The sequence below is a fragment of the Lissotriton helveticus genome, chromosome 3_2 (genome assembly GCF_964261635.1).
Source record: "Lissotriton helveticus chromosome 3_2, aLisHel1.1, whole genome shotgun sequence".
Lineage (NCBI taxonomy): Eukaryota > Metazoa > Chordata > Amphibia > Caudata > Salamandridae > Lissotriton > Lissotriton helveticus.
The window spans coordinates 122667265-122680092 of record NC_136062.1 but is presented as its reverse complement, the minus strand read 5'-3'; the positions used below and the strand labels follow the sequence as shown (position 1 = coordinate 122680092).

The window sequence follows — 12828 nt, the reverse complement described above, 5'->3', positions numbered from 1 at the left end:
GTGTATTTCCCATTACCCCCACCCAGAATGTTATGAGGAGACGCAGAGCTTACAGATGTTTTCCTTGCATACATTCTGAGCCCATGTGATTGAAGTTCCCCAAGAAAAACCTGTGTCCTTTAGGTCTTGATCGAGGGCATGAGGAATTTCGATGTCACCCCTTGGTGGTAATGTTAGCCATTTCCTGAATTCCAGTTCTTTGTGAACTCGCCTTCAATTTTAAATGACAGTTCTCCTGTTGCCGAACTCTGGAGATTTCTGATCTCACAGTTCAACTTCCCCGCACTATTGTTTTTGTAGAGGTGGGCTGTTAACTCCGCTCCGCCACCAGAGTTTTGCCAACTCTACGCTCCACTAGGAGCGCAGAGTTTGTAAAAAAAAATCCTATTCTGCCCAGTGGCGGACTTTTCCCCCGCCGCTCACCCTTACTCAGTAACCCGTATGAAGTGAATCAGTGCTAGGGAGCCTACTCTTCCTGAAGGCAGCCTTGACGGAACTCTGACTCCGCCCCACAGCAGCTCTCAAGGCACCATCTATTGCAGAGAGTCACCAGACTTGCATCGATATCACAGGCGTGTCACGTCCACTACCTATATCATTCCTGCATGTCAAGTCAAGTCAAGTCAAAAGAATTTATATAGCGCACTACATACCCAGAGGGTTTCAAGGCGCTTAGGGAGGGGAGGAGGATTACTTGTCAAATATCCACGTTTTAAGTTGCTTTCTGAATGCTAGGTGGTTCTGGGTAAGGCGAAGGTAAGTGGGGAGTGAGTTCCATGTTTTAGCAGCCAGGTATGAGAAGGATCTGCCTCCCATGGTGGTCTTGTTGATGCGAGGTACAGTGGCGAGGGCTTGGCTGGAAGAACGTAGTTGGCGGGAGGGGGTGTAGAAGGACAGTCGTGAGTTGAGGCATTCTGGTCCGATGTCGTAGAGTGATTTGTGTGCGTGGGTTAGCATTCGGAAAGTGATCCTCTTATTGACGGGTAGCCAGTGGAGATCTTTCAGGTGACCAGAGATGTGTTCGTTGCGCGGGATGTCTAGTATGATCCTGGCTGAGGCGTTTTGGATTCGTTGGAGTTTGTTCTGGAGTTTTGCGGTAGTACCTGCGTAGAGGGTGTTTCCGTAGTCCAGTCGGCTCGTGACCAGAGCATGGGTGACTGTTTTCCTGGTTTCTGTTGGGATCCAGCGAAATGTTTTTTTGAGCATGCGAAGAATGTTGAAGCAGGATGAGGAGACGGCGCTGACTTGTCTGTTCATTGAGAGTGAAGAATCCAGGATGACGCCTAGGTTCCGTGCGTGGTCTGTCGGGATGGGTGCTTTTCCAAGGGCTTCCGGCCACCAAAAGTCGTCCCATGCAGAGGGGGATGTACCTAAGATGAGGACTTCTGTTTTATCTGAGTTCAGTTTCAGACGGCTGAGTTTCATCCATTCGGCAACTTCTTTCATTCCTTCGTGTAGGTTAGTTTTGGCGGTGCTAGGGTCATTGGTGAGAGAAAGGATTAGTTGAGTGTCATCCGCGTAAGAGATGATGTTGAGGTTGTGTTGGCGGGCGATGGCCGCGAGGGGGCTCATGTATACGTTGAAGAGGGTGGGGCTGAGTGAGGATCCTTGTGGTACGCCGCAGATGACTTCAGTGGCCTCTGACTTGAATGGTGGGAGGCGGACTCTCTGTGTTCTTCCGGTGAGGAACGAGGTGATCCATTCAAGTGCTTTTCCTTGTATTCCGATGTTACTGAGGCGTTGTAAAAGGGTGCTGTGGCAGACTGTGTCGAATGCTGCAGAGAGGTCGAGGAGGATGAGGGCGACTGTGTCTCCATTGTCCAGTAGAGTTCGAATGTCGTCTGTTGCTGCGATGAGGGCGGTCTCAGTGCTGTGTTTTGCTCGGAAGCCAGATTGTGAGGGGTCGAGGGATTTGTTGGCTTCGAGGAAAGCGGCGAGCTGGTTGTTGACAGCTTTCTCGATTACTTTGGCCGGGAATGGAAGGAGCGAAATGGGGCGGTAATTTTTGAGTTCGGTGGGGTCCGCTGTGGGTTTTTTCAGAAGGGCGGTGAGTTCAGCGTGTTTCCAGTTTTCCGGGAAGGTGGCGGAGTTGATGACGTCTCGGAGGTGCGGTGCTATGACGGAGTCTGCTTTGTTGAAGATGTGGTGAGGACATGGGTCTGTGGGGGATCCTGAGTGGATAGAGTTCATCAGGCGGATGGTGTCCTCAGTGGAGATTGGGTTCCAGTCGTTAAGGGTGTTCACGGGGGGAGAATGTTCAGCATATGGTTGGGTGGGTTGGTCTCCGGGTTGGTTGTCGAAGCTGTTGTGGATGTCTGCAATTTTGTTGTGGAAGAATGAGGCTAGGGAGTCGCAGAGGGCTTGAGAGGGGGTGATGTCGTTGGAGTTGGCCGAGGGATTGGAAAATTCCTTGACGATGTTGAAAAGTTCCTTGCTGTTGTGGGCGTTGTTGTCGAGTCGATCCTTGAATGCTGTTTTCTTGGCTTTTCGGATTAGTTGGTGGGGAGTGCGGGTGGCGTTTTTGAAGGCGTCCTTGGTGCTAGTGGTTGGGTCTTTTTTCCAGGCCTTTTCAAGGGAGCGGCAGAGTTTCTTGGACTTCTTAAGATCATCGTTGAACCATGAGGCCTTCTTGTTGCCAGGTTTGCTTTGGCGTTTTTTCAGTGGTGCTAAGGTGTCGGCGGTGTTGGATAGCCATAGGGTGAAGTTGGCGGCGGCTTGGTCTGGGTTAGAAGAGTGGGCTGGGGTGTTTAGAAGGAGCGATGAGGAGATCTGGTCGATGGTGATTTTGTTCCAGTTTCTTTGCAGAGTTGGTTGGAGGTGGTTGATGGGTTTTGGCTTGTTGTAGGTGAAGTGCACGCAGCTGTGGTCAGTCCAGAGGAGATCCGTAGTGTGGCTGAAGGAGACATGATTGCTGGAGGTGAAGATGGGGTCGAGTGTGTGACCTGCGATGTGGGTGGGGGAAGTGACCAGTTGGTTAAGTCCGAGGTTGGCGAGGTTGTTCAAGAGGGTGGTGGTGTTGCGGTCGTTGATCTTTTCAAGGTGAAAGTTGAGGTCTCCCAGAAGGATGTAGTCTTTGGAGGGGAGTGCGTGTGGAGTGATGAAGTCCGTGATGTCTTCACTGAATTTTGCGCGGGGTCCTGGTGGTCTGTAAAGGAGGGTGCCTCTGAGTGTGGTCTTGGGGTCGATGTGGATCTGGAAGTGAAGGTGTTCGGAGTTGGCGAGGTTGGCGTCAGAGCTGGTTGAGATGCGGATTGATTTCTTATGGACGATAGCGATTCCTCCTCCTGTGTGGCCGGTGCGGTCCTTGCGAGTGATCTTATAGTCTTCAGGGATGGCAATGGTGATGTCTGGGGCGGAGGAAGCGTTCATCCATGTTTCCGTTAGGAAGGCGACGTCTGGAGAGATGGTGTCTAGTAGATTCCAAAGGTCCATGGCGTGTCTGTGGACCGAGCGGGTGTTGAGAAGGATGCATTGTAGGTGGTTGGGGTCGGGAATCTGTGGTGTGGTCGTAGCGGAGATGTTGTCAGTGCCGCTGAATTTGCAGGAGTAGCAGGAGAAAGGTCCATGGGTGTGTCCAGGAGCGGCTTGGACGCAGTTGGGGGGACGGCCGGGGTTAAGGGCTAGGAGGGTGGCGGCATCGTAGGTAATGCGGGAGGGCTGGAAGGGACGGGTGCCAGGGGGTCTGGCGCTGGGCGCGGTCCAGGCGCGGACGGGCGTAGACGGGCTTACCTTTGGCGCGACTGGGGCGCGAACGCTGCGCTTGAACGCTGCGCGAAAGTGCATCTGTCATATAAGGGTAGTGGAGGGGGAGGGGTGAGGGGGGTCAGCTGGGAGGTGGGAGCGGGGTGGAGCTATGGGCAGGGAGGCACAAATAACAACAAACCAACAAAATGGCGGCAATGGGGTAATTGACCAGGACTGGGGTCCGATCTGCAGAGTCTGTATCACAAATGGCAGTGGAGTTGGCAATCGGGCAGCGGAAGACTGCAGGCAGCACGAGTCACACAGTATCTGTCTAGCGCTGCTTTCGAAGGTGCCTCCGCTAATTTAAATATTTAAGGGCGGGCGGGGCAATCACACGCTATCTCGATACACCGAAAGTTAAGCAAACAGTTACAGATATATGCAGCAGTCTATCAGAGGCGGGCACACGCTATCCCAAAACGCCGAAAGGTAATCAAATAAGCAGTTACAAATATATGCAGCAGTCTATCAGAGGCGGGCGGGGCAATAATATATGCAGGCTGAGGCAGTGCGAGGGCTTGTAGAGCTACGATACCGGTCAGGAGCTGCGGGAGGAGCGGCCGTTTCTGCTGGTAGCAGGACGGTCACAGCGCTACAGCGGCTGAGCAGCCTCGTTAGTATCCGTGGGAGGGGGGTCAGCTGGGAGGCGGGAGCGGGGTGGAGCTATGGGCAGGGAGGCACAAATAACAAACCAACAAAATGGCGGCAATGGGGTAATTGACCAGGACTGGGGTCCGATCTGCAGAGTCTGTATCACAAATGGCAGTGGAGTTGGCAATCGGGCAGCGGAAGACTGCAGGCAGCACGAGTCACACAGTATCTGTCTAGCGCTGCTTTCGAAGGTGCCTCCGCTAATTTAAATATTTAAGGGCGGGCGGGGCAATCACACGCTATCTCGATACACCGAAAGTTAAGCAAACAGTTACAGATATATGCAGCAGTCTATCAGAGGCGGGCACACGCTATCCCAAAGCGCCGAAAGGTAATCAAATAAGCAGTTACAAATATATGCAGCAGTCTATCAGAGGCGGGCGGGGCAATAATATATGCAGGCTGAGGCAGTGCGAGGGCTTGTAGAGCTACGATACCGGTCAGGAGCTGCGGGAGGAGCGGCCGTTTCTGCTGGTAGCAGGGCATTTGAACAACCCAGCGTTGACCGTGTGAAGAGGGCGTCAAAATGAGGGGCTGTCTGCAACCCCAGGGGAAGGTAACGGGCAGAAAATCCTCAGCTTTGCTTGTTTTTACTAGTTTCCTTTTAAAAACGTTTTGCACAAGTTGAGGAAGTGGCTGTGCATGCGGGCTGGTCAGGAGGGCGCGGAGGGCTAAAGAACCGCAGGAGGAGTGGAGGGCGCGGTGCTGTGTTGGTGGGGAAGAGGTATCTAGTAGAGAGGTTTCGGTTATGCAGAGTTAGGGGGTCAATTTACAGGGGCTCAGCAAAGATGGGATAATAGAAAGCAGGGCAGATTTTTCATGTAGAATAATTCTTAGTATTGACATTCTAAGCAATTAATTTAATGGAAGTTTGAAACAGTGCCACTTCCAAAACACACGATCCTACCCCTCTCCCTTCTGTGGTGCGTGCTGGCTACAGTGCAAGGGCACACACTGGCGTTGATTACACACTAAATATTCAGGACCAAAAGGTTCTCAACATTGGAAGGGCCACGAGGAAACAGAAGAGTACATCCTCCTGGTTATAGTATTAGGCCACGTTAAGGCACTCATCTATTGGTCTTACATATAGATGTTATTTGAAAGAGCTGTTTAATTACAGAGGGAGAACAGTCAGGGAGTCCCTAAGTGAAGCGGACACTTCTTAAGTGGTGCAGGAAAAGACCTTCCTTTTATTTATTTTCCCTCACACACCCTAGTGGTGTCATGCTTCATCATCGGGACACCACAAGCCCTAAAAGTCATGGTAGGCTCAACCAATATTTCAGGGAGCACTTAGATAATATCTGGCCAGGGGATAAAGATAAAAAATTCACTGCCAGACCCCAGTATCCCTTTATTCTTGGGTCTGGCAGGAATATTAAAATTAAATGAACAATAGGGTCGTTTGGAGTATTATGGTCCTAGGGCCAACATGTTTCAGTCCTTCATATGTCCAAACGGAATTGGTGCTGGACTTTCTTCAGGGTTATCTGCCCCCTGGAGGAAAGAGACGGTGGATTACCGTATACTATTTAAGAAAGGGCAGGTAGCTGCTCCTTTGTAGGTCACCCTTGATTTAATGTTAAATCACTTCATCCCGTTTGGAGAGTCGTATTTCACCTACGTGGAAACACGCTAGAACGGGGAACCAAAATTATTGGTCTTCCCCAGCTGTAAACCTATTTCGCGCACTTCAGATAACCAACCCCTTTACCCTTCATGGCCCCAAATACTGATTCCTAACTCCTGTTTATGGAGAAGCGGGACTCCAGAGTTTTTATGCAACTCCCATATTTCCTAACCAGATAGTAGAAAAAAAAGAATCTGAAGATAGCAATAATGTACTGGGGCACTGTGGGGTCACACTTGACGTTCTAGTTAATTTATCTCGACTCTGCCTAAGGACACCGTCCACAAATAGGTTTTTATTTTTTTCCCCGTTTTTTACGCACAGTTGTCAGACCCAACTCCACATTACAATAATAAACAGCATGTAATTTTAAACGCGATTCACGCAGCAGAAAGTTCACCTACAGTATAGCAACGAGTATACAAACACTAATATCAGATGTTAAAGGATAACTTCCAAAAGCACAAACTGCTTCAAACCACCAATGGTTGGGGGAGGTTCCCATGTCATGACTTAATGATAGAAAAGAAGAAACTCCGTTGTGCTAGTATGCTACAACATGTTGTGCAACATTATTAGTGAGCGTGGACATTTTTATCCATACCTTTTTGTAAACTTTCTTAATTTCTTACATTGGAAGGAAATAGATGTGGCTGCAAGGATGCATTGCAACTATATAAGAGCACATATGTAAACTCCATAAGGGTATGATTACATTTTAATCTCTTTCAACAATTCTATACATGTTTCGATCTGCAAGCAATTATTGACTCGCTTGAGGCTTGTGACACTACAACTGTGATTTTGCATTTCTCTCTGTGGAATACAACTACTTTTAGAAAAAGGTTGCCGGGAGTCTTTATTCCAAACTAAAATCTGCAACAACAATAAACATAATTTGTTTAGTTGCAATGTGAGTGTGACAGGCATCAGAATCGACAGCGTCGGTCACCTTCTGCAAGACAAATGTTCCACATTCAATAACTGATGCTCATTATTAATATGTAAATAAGTAAACTGCAAAATCGATCATTAACTATTTTCATCCCTTTACATTTTCAGTAGGTTACATCCTAGGCTCATACGAGAACAGTACCTATTTGTATTTCATTACCATCACTGCAACTACACAAAATATACCTATTACCAAACCCTGAATGACAAATAATATGGTTAGCATCCCTTCTCAATTAGGCTTGGTCACCAACGTCTGAATTTAGTAGGTCACTCTTTACCTGATAGGCAGTTTTCAATCTCAGTGACTACAACATTTTAGGCACTGGATACACGGAGTTTTTCGATACGTATTTCCTCAATTTCTTTGTGCCTTTTTTATCATGGTTCTGTTGCCAGCTTTTCACAGCAGAAGCACTGAGCAATGCATCCTTTATAATATGCAAGGAAACTACTCACTTCCACCTTTAAGACCATTGCTTTTTTGCATTATATTTTCATGTACTTGTTTTATTAATCAAGTTTGTTTACTGGACTTTAAACATACATAATACAGCTCCCATGCAAAAGGAACATTACTGTAGGACAATTTCCACGAATTTATATTGTTGCATAAACACTAAGCATGTACTGCACAAGTCTCGGAATAGGCCACCCACGTCCACCACATTTTACAATGTTTCCCAGACAGCCCCCTGATTTTTCCACTGCTTCTTCTGCCGCGGCACAATACTCAATCCAATGCGTCCATTCAGATAACAGTAGCGGGGTTTCCGGTCTCCAGTGGCGCACCACATCCCTCTTCGCTATGAGCAGACCCATTGCCAAAAGGCGCCATGTGTGGCGTCACCACCTCCCATTTGTCCACCAAGCCTAACAGGACTAGTTTTGGTTCGGGCTGCTCACTACCCCAATGAGTAGGTTGCAAATATTGTGGCATTACTGTTGCAAAATCCTATATTCCCAGATTGTATGGAAAAAGAACCTCATGCCTGTCTTACATCTCAGGCGGTGTGGATCCAAATCATTATTGATTTTATGTAGTCTAGTGGGCCTGTAGTATATTGGGTGGAGATATTTCAATTGGATTAATCGTAATCTCAGAGATTGCCAACACCTTGGGGGTGTTTTAGCCCCGACCCAATCTGTACCTGCAAGAGTGCCTACATCTATTTACCAGTGTTTCCCCAATGCCCCAATAGGATCTGGTGTGTTGCTAGTGTACCGAATACAGTGGCGATCCGTTTGTTTATCTTTCAGGATTCCATTATGTGCTGCCTCTATGGGGGTCGCAGCTTGGACGAGGTTGCAGTGGAGGAGGGGGGGAGATGTCTCCTGAGTATGACCAAGCTGAAGGTGTCGAAAAGATTGTGATTTATGCATCTGATATGTGTCAGCCAGGTGGTGTAATATGCATGCAGTTACCCTCTCAGACATATGGAGCTTGGCTATCTATGATGACCCACAGGGCACAAGTCCTAAAAAAAAAAAGTGGGGGAGACGTTGTCACCGGAAGTGACGTCACGACCGGAAGTGACGTCACGACAGGAAGTGGCATCACAAAAGGTGGGTTGCACCATCGTGCTCACATTGCCTCCCCTCGCTCACCCCTTAGAAGCAATTGCATCTGAGAAGCCAGTGTGTGCAGCGTCCTGTGAGCTTCGATCACGTCCCAGAGAGGGCAAAGAGTGAAGTCCAGCTGTTTGGCAGGGGGGACGGCATCCACCCGGTAAAATAAGTGGAGGGACGTCGTCCACCCGCGTGGTACCCCGACTCGAGCCCTGATGACCCATGGTTTGAAGCCGTCCAGTTTCACTATGTCTTTCAGCCCGGTTTCCACCCATTGTGGAGAGTCGGCTGTCTGGATGCCGTACACTTACTCCATCGTAGTTCTTAGTGGCAGCACATTAAAGATAGAGTTGCTGGGGGGGGAAGGGTGAATGTATGAAAAGTCGTAGAGCAAGTCTAGAGTTCGATATTGCTCAAGGACCCTCAGCTTTCGTGCTACTGCAGGGTAGTCCTGAGTAGTGTACAGCCAGTCATTAACGGGTAGTATTTGGCTGGCCCCAATAATGGAGGCGGATATCCGCTATTTCTAAGAAACCACTGTACGGTGACCGAATGCATTTCCGGTATGCGATTCGTGGTTGTCCACCTTCCTATAAGAATTTCACAATGGCCACTTGAAGACTATTAAAAAAGGTGGGCAGTATACCGTAAGCGTAGGTCTGCAGTGTATAAAGTACTCTTGGGAGGGAGATCATCTTTAACAGGGCTCCCCTACACACTTTGGTCAGTGGGAGGCTCTTCCTTATATCCATGTCTCTTTTCGTTTTAGCAACAAAGGATGTCATGTTAAGGTTCCATGCCCGATTAGAGAGTGCCACATGCATCCCAAGAAATTTTAAATGAGTGCTGAGGGGGTGGTGGCCTTTATGTCATCTTGCATGCCTGTCAGTATGATATAGGTAGATATGGACCAATTTACCATTAGTCTCGATGTGTCTGCATATATTTGAAGCATGGACATTAGAAGGGGCAAGGAAGTTTCCTGGTTGCTAATGTAGACCAGGAGGTCGTCGGCACAGAGTGACACCTTATCTTCCAGGCTCCCTGGCCACAGCTCTCCTGATTCAGACCTCCAGGGGTTCAATGACCTAGGCAAATAGGAGGGGTGACAGAGGGCATTCCCTCTCTAGTGCCTCATTCTATATTGACGATGGATACCTCTTCCTTTACCCCGACTCAGGTCCACCGTTTACAGTATCGAAACATAGCAGTGGAACAGCTGGCCAAAATGCATATATTATAGGAGGAGGAACATAAACGTCTAATGTACTGAGTCGAATGCTTCTACGAAGTTCACTAAACCATGTATTTTGTACATGTCCAGTGGGAAGCCGTTGGGGACAGGTGTTTTCCCAGTCAGTAGAGACCAAATTGCTTCTAGAATTTCTTTGACCACGAGTGGCTCCACTAAGTGCAGTTTGTCTCCTTCTGGTAGTGTGAACACAAGTAGGTCTTTGACAATTGGGTTATCTCGTTCAGCTGGGGGTATGGTTGCTCGGTATATAGGTGGGTATAATAGGTCACGAGTTCCCAGCCTATATGGTGGTAGGATGTTAGGGTTTGACCTGTACCGAGGACTATGCCGGGGACCAGGCACATGTCCAGTTCCTTACTCATTAACCAGGATAACATTATTACCAAGTTCATATCATTATTGTGTCACCTTAAACGTTGTGGATGCGGAGTCCACCATTTTCTGTCAGTGCCAGTCTCAGCATGTCTGTTTTAGGGCTATGACCGCCGTCCAGCATCCCCTCCTGAGCCACCACAGCCTTGTATTTGGCATTTTCTAAGTCCATAATATCTCTGCTTTCTTGACTTTTTTTGGCTGTCTAGTAGGATATTATTTTGACCTGTAAAACTGCCTTAGGGCTTCCAGAGTAATTTACTGTGGTGTCAAAAAAATCCATTTTTTGTTGTCCTAAGAGGTAATTAAAAGAAGGATCCTTCAGCCATTGGGCGCCTAGGCACCTATTTTCATGTACTTTGAAGGTTCTTTAAGAAATTTGTGGTTACCAATAACCATTGTTACTACAGTTGTACAATTAATAATTTCCCTGGTGGTGTACGTCCACTCTTAAATGGAATATCTACAAAGTGGGTTGTATTGACATGTTTTTGTTCTGGCTACGATCTGCCATGGTGCCCAAGCGAATCACTGTTGACTCATATGAGTAGATCTGGCAAAAAAATCTAAACACTGTAAGACTATGGAAAAAGTCCTCAAATAACCATCAGTTTGTCCACTTGTGCTTTCATGAACTAAGTCACAATCAGTTTATACCCTGTAAATAAGTAATTCCTTGAAAACGTAAGATTCTCGAATACATACAAAAAAATAAATTGCTAGTACTTCTCATGGTTGCGATAACGGAACTCACAACCAAACATTTTGCTAATTTCTGATATTTTTTGTAACCAAATTCTTCTACTATGTGCAAGGGAACCAGCCACGGCCGCTGCAGATAAAAGCGGTAGGGCCAGTTTGGGGAGGTTTGAGAAACTACCACAAGGGGAAATTAAATAATTAATTTTCCCTTTTGGTAGTCTCTCGATATCCCCCTGCCCCAGCCGGCCCCACCACCCACCCCTCTTACCTGCAGTGGCCACGGCTGAAGGGAACATGTCCACACCTAAAACCACAGGGTTTAAGCCTTGTAAGGATTGTCACAAGCAGATGTCTGTGACAGATCCCCATGAGGCCTGCCTCTGGGTTCTAGGATCTTTGCACAACTTCAAGGGTTGCGAAGACTGTGACTGAATAAACCAGAAGGCAACCTGGAATGGCAGAGCCTAAATCTAGGTCATCGAGTACTGAGTGAAGACATGCATGTCCCACACCCTGTGTAAGTTTATGATACGGACACAGACTCCAAATCTAAAGGCCATCCAAAAGGTTAGGAATCTGCAGATAGAAGTTTCCATCAGAAACATCTCTTTTTTTTTATTAATTAGCCATACACCTCTGCTTGCCTTTCACTCTTTGTATTTCCTCTGAATAACTTCAGTTAAGAGCTGGTAGGAACGTAGGAGACGTTACATTTAAAATCTGTTACCAGTTTAGCTGGATATCTACTAAAATATTTTTGAGGTTTAAAAAGAAAAATTAAAAAAAATCTGCCAAAGTTAGTTTCAGTTGAAATATAGATACCCTAATGATTTCTAGGTCATCACAGCTGGATTACGGCTGGCAAGACTTCCATCTTCGGGAACATTCTAAATGTCCATTCCTTGCTTTGACAAATTCTGGTCGATTGGTGCAGATCCAAACGTGTTCTAGCATCCATTCTTTCAGAAAAACTTACTGATATCAGAAAAAAGAGATTATTATACTAAACAGATCGAGAAAGCCAAAAACTCCTCCAAAGAACTATTTGCAGTAGTAAACAAACTAGCTATACCCAAAAACACTGGGATCAAGGGCAACCAAAAGTTCTGTGACTACATTGTAGCTGCCTTTAAAGCCAATGTCCTGGACATTTTTAAGATCTTTGAGGATACATCAGTTCACCTCCCCATCATTCAACCGACAAGCCCTGACTCTAAAAACACCCTGCTCAGCTTTTCCCCTACTTCATCTGAAGCAGTGGAAAAACATATAAGAGAAGCAAAGTCGGGATCCCCCTCTGACCCATGCCCGCCGGCGTTTCTGAAAGAAATAGCGGAATTGGTGAGTCCTGGACTCACAGTAATCTTTACCTCTATGTTTGACTCTGGCATTTTTTATTCCAGATGGAAAGATGCCTCCATCTTTCCACTCCTAAAAAAAAAAAAACAACCTGGGGGGCAAGATGGCCGCCAGGCTGCTGTAGAGAGCAGTCGCATATATTCCTTCTCCTGGACCCTGGGATTAAGCAGCTGGACATGGAGTTAAAATTATGCTGAATTCATATGGTATATTCGGGTTTAGCGGCAGCATCAGCTTTAAGTCAATACAAAAGGCGTTTAAAACTTTGGGATCTCATTACTGTGAGTACTTCAAGAAGACGATTGTGGATGGTATTAGCATAGCCTCTAGGATGTCTCATCGCACAGGCACAGGCACAGGCACGATACCAAAGATCACGTTAACCAAACGTGCAACATTGACGACATCAAGTAACATGGCTCAGAAAACTCAGCCCAAGAAAAGCGAGAGATCGGCAAAGGACAGAGAAAAGGCTGACTCCAAAGCGGAGCCCAAGGCAGCACCACAGACAAAACAATCAGAGACTCCTGGAGGTAAAGGACAACAGAGGCGCTCTCACTCGGAGACCGGGTCAACAAAGCAGGCGAGC

General features: G+C 47.2%; 1 protein-coding gene across 19 annotated transcripts in view; it reads right to left on the bottom strand.

The window, feature by feature from the left end:
* Window positions 1–12828, bottom strand: part of TCF12 (transcription factor 12) — a 797238-nt gene that overhangs the window by 429451 nt on the left and 354959 nt on the right. The window lies entirely within an intron of this gene.